The sequence below is a fragment of the Pelophylax lessonae genome, assembly GCF_965119305.1.
Source record: "Pelophylax lessonae genome assembly, chromosome: 2".
In the NCBI taxonomy this organism is placed as follows: Eukaryota; Metazoa; Chordata; class Amphibia; order Anura; family Ranidae; genus Pelophylax; species Pelophylax lessonae.
The window spans coordinates 442,198,443-442,215,324 of NC_138769.1; positions in this window are offsets into that span (position 1 = coordinate 442,198,443).

Below are 16,882 nucleotides of genomic sequence, written 5' to 3' on the forward strand. Positions count from 1 at the left end.
GGGCGCTCGTCGGTGTACCACTGACTTGCATGTGGCGGTTTTGACCTTGCCAGCAATTGATGTTGCTTTATGGGCTATGCCCTTAAGTTAAATTCTGGGGTCAGTCTAATGTCTGTCTGGCACTGATGGTAAGGACAGGCATCTTAGACTATGTGAGTTTGTTTTATGGGTGCTCACAGTATAACTGTGACTGCCATTGTTGTTTAGATAAATTATTGGATCATTTTATTGCCTGTCTCGTATTGATGGTAAGGACAGGCCTCTTAGACTATGTGAGTTTATGTTTTATGGGTGCTCACAGTAGGGTTGCCACCTTATCCCTTTAAACCAGGACACATTAATTACACAGGCTAATATAATGCACATAAGGCACCAAGTGAGTTTAAATACCACCTTTATCAGCCACAGAACCTGTGTAATTAATGTGTGTCCTGGTTTAAAGGGATGAGGTGACAACCCTAGCCCACAATATAACTGTGACTGGCATTGTTGTTTGGTACATTTGGAAAGATGTTGCTTTTGCAAAGTTCAATAAAGCTGTGGCCTTGCCCTATTTCCAACTTAATCAGCTTCCGTGTCTTTTTTAGGGGGCAAGGTATTGGTTTAATAGTTGGTCATAAATGAGTTTTTTTACCATCATGCATATGTAGCACAATTCCCAGCCTTTTTGCTGGATATGGGTCCCCCTGGGTCACCGGGTGCAACAAAAGTACCTTTGTGCATGTTTCTCCAAGTGTGAGCACTGAGACAATGACCAGTCCAGTTTTTTGGGGTTTTTGTATTTATTTTGTAACTTGAAAAGTAAGTAGAAAAAAACATTGGGGCATAGGGCGGGATTTTTAGGGTACCGTCAGTGACCAATAGTTGATGGTATTCAAGAACACAAAAGAGTATATTAAAAAATATAAATTTTATTACATGGTATTATAAAAGAAAATACACACAAAAAAGCTGTAGATATAGAACAGGCCAAGTGAAAAATACACATCAGCACAATTATAACACTTGATTAGTGGTAGCAGACCGCAAAGAGGTCCCAGATAACCAGGCCTGAACCCTGGTATATCAAGGAGAACTTCTACCCGAGTAACCTCCTTCACCAATTAACCCCTTGGTTCTAGCTGCACGCAAATATAGGTGGGCTTTGGCGCCAAGCGGCAGCATATTTGTGTGCATTAGTGTAAATACAGCTGTGCCGAGAGCATGAGCCATGAGCCATGAGCAGAGAACAGTTACACAGCTAATTGCGATCAGGGGCTTTTTGATCATGTGACTACAGTGACAGGAAATCACGGCGGTTGCATGATCATAAACTCTGCCTTGCCCCCCAGCCAGGGCCGGGACAAGGGGTGGGCAGGAGGGACGGCTGCCCTGGGCACAATGGTTTATTGCAGGGATGGGGGGGCGCCTTGACCCTAACCCTAAGGGAAGGGGGGCTCAGTTTGGCATCTTTGCCCTGGGCGCTGGATGATCTTGTCCCAGCACTGCACCCAGCATCCTTAATCCCTTAAAGGGGTGGGATGTGCTGGCTCCAAGGGGTTAATAATACTATTCTATTGATCATGGTAGAAATTTCTTTGTGCACATGTCTAGCAGATGTCTTTACACTGAAATGGCCCAGGCCGCTTCCTCCCTTTAGTCAGATAAAAGCACTGTTCAGGTATTCCAAGTATATAGCTATAGCATATAGATCTCTATGAGCCCCTGCTATCTGGGTGAAAAACACTAATTGGAGGACTGTGATGTTATATAAGGGGGAAATTAACACAGAACGGAGCCACATGACCTTATACACACTGGAGCTACCCAGGCCAGAAGCAAAGACCATTAGGCAAGTATTCCTATGCTCTAATATTTTAACTGCAGCTGTCCATGGCTTCTTTATTGTGTATCTGAATCCCTGTGACAGGCGTAGCTGTTTCCTATTGGTATTATCTCAGATGCACTCTGCCAGAAAGCTAGATCTGTTCTACTGTATGTGTGTAGTGATCACCTTCTATTATTTTAGTAGGTGAACCTGTTTATTGCAATAGAGTTTATTTAAAGCTGCTGTTATTTGAGTTAACCCTGTTCCTTCTGGTCTGAGATTCTATAGTCAGAGCTTAGGGCTCAATAAGCAGTATCAGCAAAAATATCAGCCACACGATCCTTTGATTTATTTAAAACATGCATTTAAAAAAAAAATAAAATAAAATAAAAAGAGAGCTATTTTCCACAGCACCACTCCCGCCCACGGGACAAAACAATCCTCCCTGTCACTCATGTATCCTCTCTTCCCAGCCAGGAACATACCTTAGGGTATTCTCCTGTGCGTGATGCTCCTTCCAGGTTGCACGTCATCTGGCTCTGCCCTACATATTACATTGCATGATGGATTTAGTCAGCTGTTCCTGATGAAGTGCATGTGATGTAACAAGTATCCTGCAACAGGCAGGAAATAGTGGGGATTCTGAAATATCTCAGAATGTTCCCTGGCCTGTTGCATTTGTAACGTTTGAAGAATTCTGCCTTTTTGTACCTCTGTTTACTACTGATATATTTACATTTGATCTGTGCCTATCATTGGACTCCTCAAACCAGTTAAGTATGTTGGCAAAACTCTGTTAAGAAATGGTATCCCTAAGGGCAATGTTAGTAGGATAACGTTTATTAGTTATTGAGTACAGGAACTTTGAACCATCAACAAGCTAATCAGGACAGCTGATATATTTATATATGGTGAAAAATGCTTACAACGGAATAGTACAGGAACTTCCTTCTTCTAAATCTCATTGTTCATAAATCATTCATACTTCCATCATCCCAACATTTCAAAATAAACTGCAATTGTTTCACCCCTTCTATTCATCTGCTAACTAATTGTTACAATGCATATAACTGGGCTGCTAGGGGTCTTGGCAGTAGCGTAGCATGGGTTGTCAGCGCCCGGGGCAAGGTAAGTAATTTGTGCCCCCTACACAGACCTACTTGACCACTACACAGACCTACTAGACCACTACACTGACCTAGCTGACCACTACACTGACCTAGCTGACCACTACACAGACCTACCTTATTCCTACGCTGACCTACCTGATCCCTACACTAACCTACCTGATTACTACACTGACACCTACACTGACCTACCTGACCACTACATAGACCTATCTGATTACTATACCTACACTGACCTACCCGACCACTACACTGACCTACCCAACCACTATACAGACCTACTTGACCACTACACTGACCCACCTGATTACTATACTGACACCTACACTGACCAACCTCACCACTACACAGACCTACCTGACCACTACACTTACCTACCTGATTACTATACTGACACCTACACTGACACCTACACTGACCACTATAGACCTACCTTATTCCTACACTGACCTACCTGATTACTATACTGACACCTACCAGACCACTACACAGACCACTACACTGACCACTACACTGACCTACCTTATTCTACACTGACCTATCTGATTCCTGTACTAACCAACCTGATCACTACACTGACCTACCTGATTACTATACTGAGACCTACACAAGCTACCTTACCACTACAGAGACCTATCTTTTTCCTACACTGACCTACCTGATTACTATACTGACGCCTACACTGACCTATCTGACCACTACATAGACCACTACACTGACCTACCTTATTCCTACACTGACCTACCTGATTCCTGCACTAACCGACCTGATCACTATAATGACCGACCTAATTACTATACTGACACCTACACAACCTACCTGACCACTACAGAGACCTATCTTATTCCTACACTGACCTACCCGATTACTATACTGACACCTACACTGACCTACCTGACCACTACACAGACCAACCTGACCACTACACAGACCTACCTGACCAATAAACAGACCTACCTGTTAACTACACTAATACCTACACTAACCTACCTGACCACTACACTGAAATATACACTGACCTAACTGACCACTACACTGACCTACCTGACCACTACAGTGACCTACCTGACCCCTACACTGAACCCTACACTGACCACTACATTGAACCCTACATTGAACCCTACACTGAACCCTACACTGACCCCTACACTGACCTACCTGACCACTACACTAAAACCTACACTGACCTACCTGTCCACTACACTGACACCTACACTGGCATTCCTGATTCTTACACTGACCTACCTGACACCTGCACAGACCTGCCTGACCACTACACTGACCTACCTGCACTTACCTCTACACCAACACCTACACTGACACCTTCACTGACACCTTCACTGACCCCTACACTGACACCTTCACTGTCCCTACACTGACCCCTTCACTGATCCCTACATTGACCTACCTCTCCCCCCCTCCCCCGACCATGTCCACTTCCCTGGGCCCTGGAGGCAGGCATCACATCACTTAGAGACTCACTCAACTCTTTCTTTGTCCAGACATTGCCACAATGAAGACTCGAGGAGGCGATGCGGAGCAGAGGAAAGACACAGTGTGCCAGTGTAGAGGCAGCCGGACAGCGGGGCGCGAGTCCAGAAGCACCCCGGAAACCTATGCAACGCGAATGGGTGCAATTACCAGGAAGGGGTAGGGGGCGTGGCAAAAACAAAAGAGGCAAGGGTGCCAGACCCCCCAACAATCCTCAAATTATTGACTACCAACGTGATGGTTATTACCAGGAACAGAATGACTACCACCAAGGCCATAATAGTTACGGCTCACCACGAAGGGAGGATAGGTCATCATACAATCGTTTCGCCCCTTTGGATCAGGACGACGATTACTATGATGAGAGATACATCACTAATCACCCACAGCACACCAACCAGTGGAACGGTGGTGGACGGGGGGTGCAACAACAAAGATCACTGGGGGATTTTCACAATCCCAGTCAAAACAGGAAACAGGACGGAAAACAAAGAGAGGGACCAGAGGGGGGAGGCGGACCAGGCAAAAAAAGAAAAATGCATTGAGGGATGCAGGAATTTTTAACCTGAGTTCTGCCACCCTCACTGACAATGAAAAATTGGTCCTTGGACACGGCCTGAAATATGCCCCCACCAAACCTCTTGACAGGTTCGGACTATTTATGGATGTACATAAGTACATCCGTAAAATGAATATAAAAAGGTATGTTATGTCTAAACCCATCAGAGACAATAGGTTTGTCAACGGGGGTATTAGACATTCAGGACTTTCTAACGCCTCACTCTTCAACCCCCCTGGGTTTGTGGCCCCGTCCATAGGGGTTTTTAAGGACTTGCTCCTTAAAGATGTAGAGGCCTTACAAATTAGGAAGGACAGAAATGAGTTTCGGTTCAATGAGGGCCTCAAATCCCTCAAGAAAAGAAACAATATTGTTGTCAGGCCCGCTGACAAGGGGGGGGGGGGATTGTTGTTCTCGACAAATCCTCCTACTATGCGGAGATGAATAGGTTGCTTTCCGATACGGATACCTATAGTCCACTCCTGTATAATCCTACGAATAGGTACAAAAAATATTTATCTGCCCAAATTGACCAGGGATATCAGGACAATATCATCAATAAGAAGGAGAGGTCGTTCTTGGTTCCAGTGGCTCCGAGGGTGCCCGTTCTATACTACCTCCCAAAGGTTCATAAGAACCCCCTTAATCCTCCGGGACGCCCTATAGTGAGCGGAATAGACTCCGTCACTAGTAGGGTTGGGAGGTATATAGACGGGTACCTACAACCGATTGTCACCAACACCCCTTCTTATTTGAGAGATTCTACACAGGTTCTGAATATATTAGAACATATAGAGTGGAAGGAAGGATATCTGCTGGCCACAGCAGATGTCACCTCCCTCTATACTATTATTTCCCATGAACATGGGCATCAAGCCGTTCAAACCTTTTTGGAGAGAGATAGTCCCCTGGTTTCATTACAAAGGGAGTTTATCCTGTCGTTACTCACGTTTGCCATGCAACACAATTACTTCTGGTTGGGCGGCTCCTTTTTCTTGCAAAAGAGGGGAGTCGCCATGGGTGCCAAATATGCACTGAGCATGGCAAATCTGTTCATGGCCAAGTGGGAGGAGGACGTCATCTACGGCTGGCCGAGACCCGAATTGGTTCTCTGGAGGCGCTATATAGATGAAGTCCTCCTCCTATGGGATGGCGACAGAGAATCTTTGGACAGTTTCATCAATGACCTCAATTCCAATATACTTGGAATTGTCCTCCAGCATGAGGTCAGTGATAAAAAAATCAACTTCCTTGACCTAACGATAGAGATCAAGGACGGTGCAGTTGTGACAAGCACTTTTTTCAAACCGACTGATCGTAATGGGTACATCGAGCAGGGGAGTTGTCATCACCCCTCCTGGCTGCGCTCTGTACCCAGAAGTCAGTTCTTACGTCTTCGTCGCAACTGTACCAGTAAAGATAAGTATCACAGTCAGGCTCTTATGTTGAAGGATAAATTCCTGGATAAGGGGTATGACGAGACTAATTTGAATATGGTGTTGCATGAAGTGGAGAACATTGATAGGTCTACCTTACTACAGAAGCAGCCCAAACAACAAGCCAATTCTAATCGTTTCGGTTTTTCTTTTATCACCACTTATTCGAAGCAGTATAGAGACTTTAAACGTATCTTCAAAAAGCATTGGAAGGTTCTCCAAAATGACAAAGTGCTGGGCCCTCAACTCCCTGAAGTTCCACCAGTAGTGTTTAGGGGCGTAGAGCCTTTGCGTCTCCAGATTTCTCCGAATGTTCTGGATAAACCGGAACAGTTACCTTTTTTCCACACCCTAACCGGTTATTATCCTTGCAGAAGGTGCTCGGTTTGTAAAGTAAATTCTCTTATTGGTCGGAAATTCTGCGAAGTTACATCTACGGCTACCTCTAAGATACATCCCATTAAACCCTTCATTGGTTGCTCCTCCACCAACGTGGTCTATCTCCTGCAATGTCCGTGCGGCCTACAGTACATTAACGGTGAGGGTGAGGGAGCACATTAAAAATATTAGGAAGGGTTTTCCCAACCATAGCGTTTCAAGGCATTATGCCAATTGCCATGATAAAAACCCTGTGGGTACCAAAATATGGGGGATTGACAAGTTCACCCCCCATTGGAGAGGTAGCCACGTCCACCGGGAGATTTCCCGTTTGGAAACTCGTTGGATTTTCAATTTGAGGACTTATGCCCCATGGGGGTTGAACGTCGAGTGGGACGTGAATTGTCACATCAGCAACAGCTAAATAGTTGGACTAAGCTTGTGATGATTTATAGTGATGTATTTTGTTTGATTCAATTTTATTTTTTATTTTTTATCTATACATATTTTTTATGCTGCTATACCATGAATTATGTATGTTTATGAATGTTATGTTTTATAGAGTTCTATCATCAGGAAGACATGGGTGTATGATGCATATACTATATATCCGTCTATGGTGGCATTAATACTATTTGTCTTGTCCCTTATTTTTTAAGAAGTGTCTAATTATGTATGGGTTATTTATGTGGCCTTAGATGGTTAACCTCATACCCAGAGACAATATTGCATAATTGTTATGATTTTAATGTGATTCTAATGTATCCCACTCGATCTTGGTTGGTTTGTAATTACAGATTATAGTTACCGGAGTTCCTTCGATTCTATTTATTTAGTTTTTCTGCTGGAGGAGAGGTGGCCAATCATTATTTTCTTCCGGCCCTTTTTGGCTTATCACGGCCCCTCCTTACTACATCCGGTTGTAGCTCAGGACCCGATGGAACGGATGGACGGATCGTTCCGCCTGCGTCACTTCCGGTTCCGCTGGATGATCGAGTGGAATGCATCGGCGGCTAGTTTCCGCCTACGTCATTTCCGGTTGAGTTCGTTTTAAGCGTGCTGCCGTTTTGAGTCAGGTCCGCCTCTGATGATGTCACTACTTTGACGACACGCGTCAGGCGACCTGGAGACGAGCAGCACGCCACCATATACCGCGGTTTTTATCCTTTATGATGCTTTTATGTATCCACCCATGTGTGAGTATGTTTTTGGCATAAGATATAAATGAGTGTTATTACAGTCTGCACTATTGTCCTACCTTTTCTATCGAGGTAAACTGGAGTTGTTGTGACCATACGTTTTGCCTGGTGGTTTGATCTAAGCCTATTTCACCGCCCTGTTACCATGACCTTTTGACATATTGGAGTTGATGAGACTACATGGTTTGATCTATCTTATGATTGATGGCCTAATCTGAGTCTGTTTCACCGCCTTATATCCATTAACATCTGGTAAGCAGTTGGTGTTACTCCACGTCTGGGTGTTGGTTTTTTTCATCTACACAGTCGGAAGTTGGGAATTGGTCTCCACTATCTCTCCATCTTTTGGACTATTGGGACTTTCTGTGGACACTCCACATTGATAACATATTTGTTTTATCATTTAGAGTTTGGCGCTACTACATCTTTTTATATGCGAGTCCAGAAGCGGCACTGAACATGCACCGACTGCAATCTTCACCCATGAGCCAGCCCAGCCCCGTGGCCACACGTAACACCTTCAGCCAGTCCGCAAAGCGACGGTCACGGAGCGCAGTCCAAGTAGGGGAAAGGGCGGGCGGGCCACTGGACGGAGGGACAGAACATTGTATGAATAAAGAAGGGTGGACAGTGTGACTTTGTGGATGGTGGGCATGGGACATGCCCCCTAAATGTTGCACCCAGAGCTACCGCCCCCTTTGCCCCCCCACGCTACGCCACTGAGTCTTGGCAGTCAGGTTTTTAGAAGGGAGCATATATTCATTGCTCAAATTGTACTTCTCCGCTAGAGCCTCAAATCTATTGAACAGACTCGTTGGTGATTCCACTGTATTAAATTCACTAAGAATCTGGTACTGGTAAGTGTTTCCTGATTAGTGATTGCACTTATACTCTTACTTGAATCTCTGGGTGCATTTGCTGATGGTACCTTGCTGTGGGTATTCAACTAAATGACAGTATAAACATTCACTGACTGACACTTTCTTTGCACTTCACCGAGGAATAATATACTGTACCGCTCTTTTCTAATCATTTGTGAGTTTTCATCTGCCAACTTTCTCTTAATTCATAACGAATTCTACCATCTGAAACTCCTTTAGTTGCATAGAAAAAAAGAGCTGTCTATAAAGGCAGCCGAAAAAGGGATTTTAATGGTGTATTATTTCTTAAACAAAAGAAACATGCATCAAGTTAAAAATGTAATTTTATTAATAGCAACCCAACTTTAATTAAACCCAACATACCAGGTTAAAAGGTGTTAAAATCCAAACAAACAAAATAACTTTTTTTAAAACATCTACAGAATATTGTATTGAACCAAGCCCCCTATATCCACAGGATGTGCCCAGGCATCTTCTGGGTGGATTTACCCAATGAACTTCACCCTGCCTCATAGTGTGGCATATGCAGGGTGACATCTTGGATTTGGCGGCCAGACTCAACTGCGTATGTGGCACTGCCTCTTGGATGGCAGTCGCACATGCCCAGTTGGTAAGCCACTGTTGGCCTTGCAGCCTATCTCCTCCCCATTTTCTTGGAGCTGGAGGAGGAAGTGATAGGCAGAGGGAAGGAGTGGTACAAGCCACAGGCGCTATACTTAAATGGTTCTGTTTGAGTGCATTCCCTCTGCACCCCACATATTGTTGGGGATCTGCATAAGCCACAATCAGGTATTTCTATGCCTTTAGAGCATGGGTATCCTTGACACTTTGTAAAAAAAATTTAAAGGACATCCTGGTGTATTATCTATAGATTTTTTAAATTCACATTGCAGTATCCTTACTATAAGATTTTGAAAATCTTATTTCCTTGGATGGCTTGCACTTCCCCATAGTCTGTGATTTTGCTTGCCTGCTTTTGGAGTACAATAAATTGTATTGATTTTTTATTCTCCCTATGAAGAAATTGGTTGTTTCTCCACCATATTCCCTGTTGTGTTAATCTATTTGAGTTTATACCAAGTATGCAGGCTCTTTATTCTCACCCTGCTTTTTGTATGTAGAACCTTACAGGTAGGTGCTAGGTAAAAGTATAGTGGGCCTTGGCTGCCTAATAGCAGGGCCATGATTTCAGCTGGCTGTCATGTCTGTCATGTCTCCCAGGTGTGTCTGCTGAGAGGGGAGTCTCCCCACTGGCTTCTCATTGGACAGTGGAGGAAACCCAATCAGAGACACTCAAGCCTGTATCTACCCCAGGAGGCAGATTCTGCCGCAGAGGATTCTGGGAGTGGGTATACGTTCTGAAGGTACGCATGACGCATCGTCTTTGGCAGGAAGCAGAGTCCCAGGAGGGAGAGTATGGCTGTCTCTCCTCCTGTCAAAGGAAGCGGGTGTCTTGGGTGGCGGCCTGGGAATCCAAAGAGTGCTGAGCTGCAGAGGGGATCCGGTGTGCCGAGAACCAGCGGAGAGAGAGAGAGGGGTCCAGTTCCAGGAAAGCCTACAAAGGTCGTGAATACTGTGGACTGCCCCTGGGGGTCTGCCTAGTGTCAGAGGGGACCACTCCAGGGAAGGTTCTAGGGATCCAGGAGTCAGCTAGTGTAAAGGAGGTGCCTAGTTAGAGGACCCTGAAGTGTAACGGGGGTACCTGTGGTTGGGCCCTGAAGAGTCAGTGTACAGTGTGTAGTGTACAGAGTTAAGAGTTGCAGCAGCACAAGTAGTGACAAGGAGCTACCTCAGCCAGTGAAGGGTTGGAGGGAGCTGTTCAGTGACTTTTGAGCTAAATCGAGTATCAGGAGTCAAGAGTTCTACAGTCCCGGAGCTTCTGAGCTAACAAACAAGTTAAAGTCGAGGTTCCAGCACTAATTCAGTCAAGCAGTATTTAAAGGAAGGAAGCGCTGGTCGGCATTCAGCTGGTGCCAAGACAGCGTTGGTGAGCATTTTTTCTACAAAGTCCCAGTTAAGCCTAGAAGAGCCAGAGGAGTATCCCACTCATTCCCTTCTCCCATCCCAAAACTACAATAAACAAAATAATCCAAAGATGTCGGAATGGTCATTGTCTCAGTTCTCACACCTGGGCTCACAACTTAAATGTGTTGGAAGTGTTACCGGTACTGATGGCAGACCCACCTCAGGCCCCAGGCCTGGAAATATTGCTATATGTATAAGGAATGATGGGACATTTAGTGTATTCTCATGCATGCAGACTTGGGATTACATATATTAGCAGGACATTTAATATTTTTTTCTTTTTCTCTTTTTAATGATCTAGTGCTTGTTGTTTTGTTGCTGACTCCTTGCTCCTGTAGTCCTTGGTGGTCATATTTTGTTCATGATCCCATTAGAAGAGTCATCTATATAGCTTTCCAGTAAATATGTTTTATTGAATTACGGTTACGTTGACAATCTCATTTTCTCTAGTGTTGGGGCCCTCTGGGTTTATTTTGATATATTTACAAATATCATCATATATGGGATGCCGGTCATGTTATATCATTGCTCGTATGTCTATATGCATTTTATACATGTAGTAGAGTCTTTTGTTTTTTGATTTGCTTTTAGTACCAGAACATCCCTCTCCTGAGGAACACGTCTGCGAACTGTGTTGAGAAACTGTAACTTCTACACAGTTTATGTCTTTCATCATGTTGTTACATTTTATGTACTGTACTGATTGGCTTTACATCTGGCAGGCCGTCTTTAAGGGGACATTTCTAAAGCATGTGTTGTATTCAATGTATTTTGTGTATATATACAGTATGTCACAAAAGTGAGTACACCCCTTGCATTTTTTGGAAATATTTTATTATATATTTTCATGTGACAATACTGAAGAAATTACACTTTGCTACAATGTAAAGTAGTGAGTGTACAGCTTGTATAACAGTGTACATTTTTAAAAAAGTCCAAATTGGGCCCAATGTGTCAATATTTTGTGTGGCCCCTCTATTTTCCAGCACTGCCTTAACCCTCTTGGGCATGGAGTTCACCAGAGCTTCACAGGTTGCCACTGGAGTCTTCCTTCACTCCTCCATGGTGACATCACGGAGCTAGTTGATGTTAGAGACCTTGCGCTCCTCTACCTTTCATTTGAGGATACCCCACAGATGCTCAAAAGGGTGTAGGTCTGGAGACATGCTTGGACAGACCATCACCTTTACCCTCAGCTTCTTTAGCAAGACAGTGGTCGCCTTGGAGGTGTGTTTGAGGGCGTTCTCACGTTGGAATACTGCCTTGCGGCCCAGTCCCAAAAGGGAGGGGGTTCATACTCTTCTCAGTATGTCACAGTGCATGTTGGCACTCATATTCCCTCAATAAAATGTAGCTCCCCAGTGTCGGCAACACTCATGTAGCCCCTGACCATAACACTCCCAACACGATGCTTGACTGTAGGTAAGACACACTTGTCTTTGTATTCCTCACCTGGTTGCCGCCAAAAACGCTTGACACCATCTGAACCTTATCTTAGTCTCATCAGACCACAGGACATGGTTCCAGTAATCCATGTCCTTAGTCTGCTTGTCTTCAGCAAACTGTTTGCGGGCTTTCTTGTGAATCATCTTTAGGAGAAGCTTCCTTCTGGGACGACAGCCATGAAGATTAATTTGATGCAGTGTGCGGCTTATGGTCTGAGCACTGACAGGCTAACCCCCCACCCCTTCAACCTCTGCAGCAATGCTGGCAGCACTCATACATCTATTTCCCAAAGACAACCTCTGGATATGATGCTGAGTACGTGCACTCAACTTCTTTGGTCGACCATGGTGAGGCCTTTTCTGAGTGGAACCTGTCCAGTTAAACTGCATGGTCTTGGCCACCGTGCTGCAGCTCAGTTTTAGGGTCTTGGCAATCTTCATATAGCCTAGGCCATCTTTATGTAGAGCAACAATTTTGTTTTCCAGATCCTCAGAGAGTTCTTTGCCATGAGGAGCCATGTTGAACTTCCAGTGACGAGTATGAGAGAGTGAGTGCAATAACACCTAATTTAACACACCTGCTCCCCATTCACACCTGAGACCTTGTAACACTAATGAGTCACATGACACGGGGAAGTAAATTGGCTAATTGGGCCCAGTTAAGGACATTTTCACTTAGGGGTGTACTCACTTTTGTTGCCAGCAGTTTAGACATTAATGGCTGTGTGTTGAGTTATTTTGAGGGGACAGCAAATTTACACTGTACACTCACTACTTTACAATGTAGCAAAGTATAATTTCTTCAGTGTTGTCACATGACCGCCCTTCTCCACCTCCCTCCTTCCGCACATCCCTGCCCCCCCCCCCCGCACAGGCTTGCAGCGTAGGCATTTTAATAGGAACAGTCAGCCGACTGGGACCTCCCCTCTTCCCCTCCCTCCTGTTGCCCATCTAAGGAGTGGGGCTTTGCATGTCTCAAGGCAGTCTTAAGTGGGCAGGATCCAACCCTCTTGGTCCGCCCTCAGTGTGCACCAGTGTCTGGCCACTGTGGCTGCAAGAGAATGGTAACTATGACATTGTGTTGTGAGTGGAAGCAGCGCATGTGCTTGAGGGGATTGGAGGCATTGAATGTAGGATTGAACAATATGCGTGCTGGGAGGAAATGGGGGGGGGGTTTAGAGCATAGATGTGCTGGATTTGAGGGGGGTGGTTATTTGGAGGAATAGGTAGAATGAATTAGGGAAGGGTAGAATTGGAGGCATAGGTCTGAATCATACTTATGCCTCCAATGCCACCCCCCCCCCCCCCATCTATCATACATTTGCCTCCAATTCAACTGCATTGCATTGAGGCTGCATTCATAGGTGCTGGGGAGGCTGCATTGATGGGCACTGATCAGGCTGCAGTGATGTGCACTGGTGAGGCTGTATTGATGGGCACTAATCAGGCTGCATTGATGGGCACTGGTGAGGCTACATTGATGGGCACTGGTGAGGCTGCGTCGATGGGCACTGATCAGGCTGCATTGATGGGCATTGGTGAGGCTGCATTGATGGGCACTGATCAGCCTGCATTGGTGGGCACTGGTGAGGTGGCATTGATGGGCACTGATCAGGCTGCATTGATGGGCACTGATCAGGCTGCATTGATGGGCACTGGTGAGGCTGCATTGATGGACACTGAACATGCTGCATTGGTGGGCACTGGTGAGGCTGCATTAATGGACACTGGTGAGGCTGAATTAATGGGCACTGGTGAGGTGGCATTGATGGGCACTGAACAGGCTGCATTGGTGGGCACTGGTGAGGCTGCATTAATGGGCACTGGTGAGGCTGCATTGATGGACACTGGTGAGGCGGCATTAATGGGCACTGATCAGGCTGCATTGATGGGCACTGGTGAGGCTGCATTAATGGGCACTGATGAGAATGCACTGATGAAGCTGCATTGATGGGCACTGATGAGGCTGCAATGATGGGTACTGATAGGCTGCATTAATGGGCACTGATAGGCTGCATTAATGGGCACTGATGGGACAGCACTAAGATGCTGCACTGATGGGCAATGATAAAGGTGTTGTTAATATTTATTTTTGTAACTTAATTCTGCATAAAACATTTAGGAGTGTAATTTCATAAGATAATGCATGAGGGCGTGTTTAGGGGTGGAGTTAGGGTGGGGCAAGATACAGGTTGGGTGGGGCAGCAACTGGTGGTGACTAACTCTTAAGGCCTGGCTAGTAGCTCAGGATTTGAAATTTTGAGCCTTGTATATTAGGGATAGACCGATATGGTTTTTTCAGGACCGATACCGATATTTTGGTCACAACGTATCGATATCAGCCGATATGGGCCGATATTTTGTACATTTAATGTTTTGAAAAATAAAAACAATTTTTGACACAAATCTGGTACTGGACATGTTAATTAACATTAAAGGCTCGTTCTTCACACCTTACCTGCATGAAAACTGATAGGAAAACCGCACAGCTTGCAGGGACATCAGTTTCACATCATAAGAACGAAGGAAAAAAAAAAAAAAAAAAAAGAACGAAGGAGTCCTAGAAGAGTAGACAACTGTAGATAACTGTGAAAAATAAAGTGCCTGGAAAATAATAACTAAAGGCTTCCCAAAACAAAATTTACATAAACTGCTACAGTAGCGCTCTCACTGTCTGCAATGATTAAATCTAGTAGCTGCAGTGCAAAAGACAGTGGACTGGACACTACCGTGTTTCCCCGAAAATAAGCCTGGGTCATATATTAATTTTGGCACCAAAAGACACAGTAGGGCTTATTTTCTGGGGTATGTCTTAGCTGTAATGTGCTGTCTTCCCCTTCCCTCCCTTCCTGCCAGGAATCCGGTATGAACCTAGTTTAGTGTCATTAAAATCCTAGAATCCACTTTATTAGTGTTCTTCATTACATCGCTGCTCCGGGCTCAGCTAATCTCCCACTCTGCTGTTTTCTCCTCTCATAGCTGTCAGAGGAGGATCTCAGCCTCTCCCCATTGCAGTGTACACAGAAGCATGGGGTATTAGATTAGAATAGTGTGAAATAACTTCGTTGCATCGACGCTCCGGGCTCAGCTAATTTCCCGCTCTGCTGTCCTTCTCTTCTCCCCCACTGACAGCTGGGGGTCACGGAAGGGCTGAGCGTCGATGTAATGAATGGTATTTCACACTATTCTAATCTAATACCCCGTGCATCTGTGTACACTGCAGAGGGGGGCTGAGATCCTCCTCTGACAGCTATGAGAGGAGAAAGCAGCAGAGCTTGGGGGATTAGCTGAGCCCGGAGCAGTGATGTAATGAAGGTATTTCCCACTATTCTATTACAAAAACACACACTGGACATTATATAAAACACTAATAAAGTGGATGGTAGCATTTTACATACACTAATATTACATACACTAATATCGATAATATCGGCAAGTTCCGGGGCCAATACCGATATATCGGTAAAAGTGAATATCGGCCCTCCGCTATATGTATATATATATAATTACAGAAGATGGAGTTATAGATATAGAGGGCTTGGTATTACAATATTATGTAGATGTTTTTTTAACTCTTCTGTATATTTAATACTTTTCACCATGTTATGTTGGGTTGAATTAGTATTTTTATATTTTACTCAATGCATATTTGTTTTCTTTGCGAGACACTATGGGCCTGATTCATAGTACGGCGAATTGGCGTTTCGGCGTGATTTTGCGAAGCGGCGATTATTTAAGTCTGAAATTGGCATTCAAAGAACGGCGGGCGGAAAATAGCGCCTAGTGTGAGATTCATTAAGATGCAATATGGTCAGAGCGCGACTTAAAACCACGCCAGCTAAAAGCTCGACTAAAGTTTAGCCAAATTTTCCCCTGTACCCCCAAAAATCCCAAATCACTGTGGAAGGTGTGGAAGTCAATTTGGAGATGACTTGCGTTTAAAAAATCTCAAAAACTGACTTAGAAAGAGAGATATCTGCGAAAGTGTGGAAAGGTTAAACAGCTCCTCCAGCCGCGAGCTGCGAACTCGCGAATGTGCGCATGCGCAACGTCAAATTGGCTCAAAAAATTTCGCCAGCGCGATTTTGGGTCAATTTTTTTTTGAATACCGCTTGCAAATCCGCTGTCTCGCCCATAGAAAATGGCAAAAACCGGCGGAATTGGAAAAACATGCACACTTCCAACAAGGGATCCTTTAGTAAACACCATCACATTCCATACACCTTTCCTGCTAACTCCGAAATCATAGCAGTCAAATCTACAGTGTTTATATAGAACCTCCACATTCTCTGAAAAAACCCACAAAATATTACATTGGGGAATTGGTCGTCAGATAGAAAAAAAATAGATGTAAAACATATTTCAAAGAAAGATTATTAGCATTTCACACATATCAAGGAAATGTCACAATTTTGACAATATTTTATGTGTTTCCAAAGAATGTTTTTAGAAATATATTGCAAATACTACCTTTTCTTCCATATGGGTATGGCCAAGTGTTACCATTTTACTACACATTTAACTGAAGGTATAT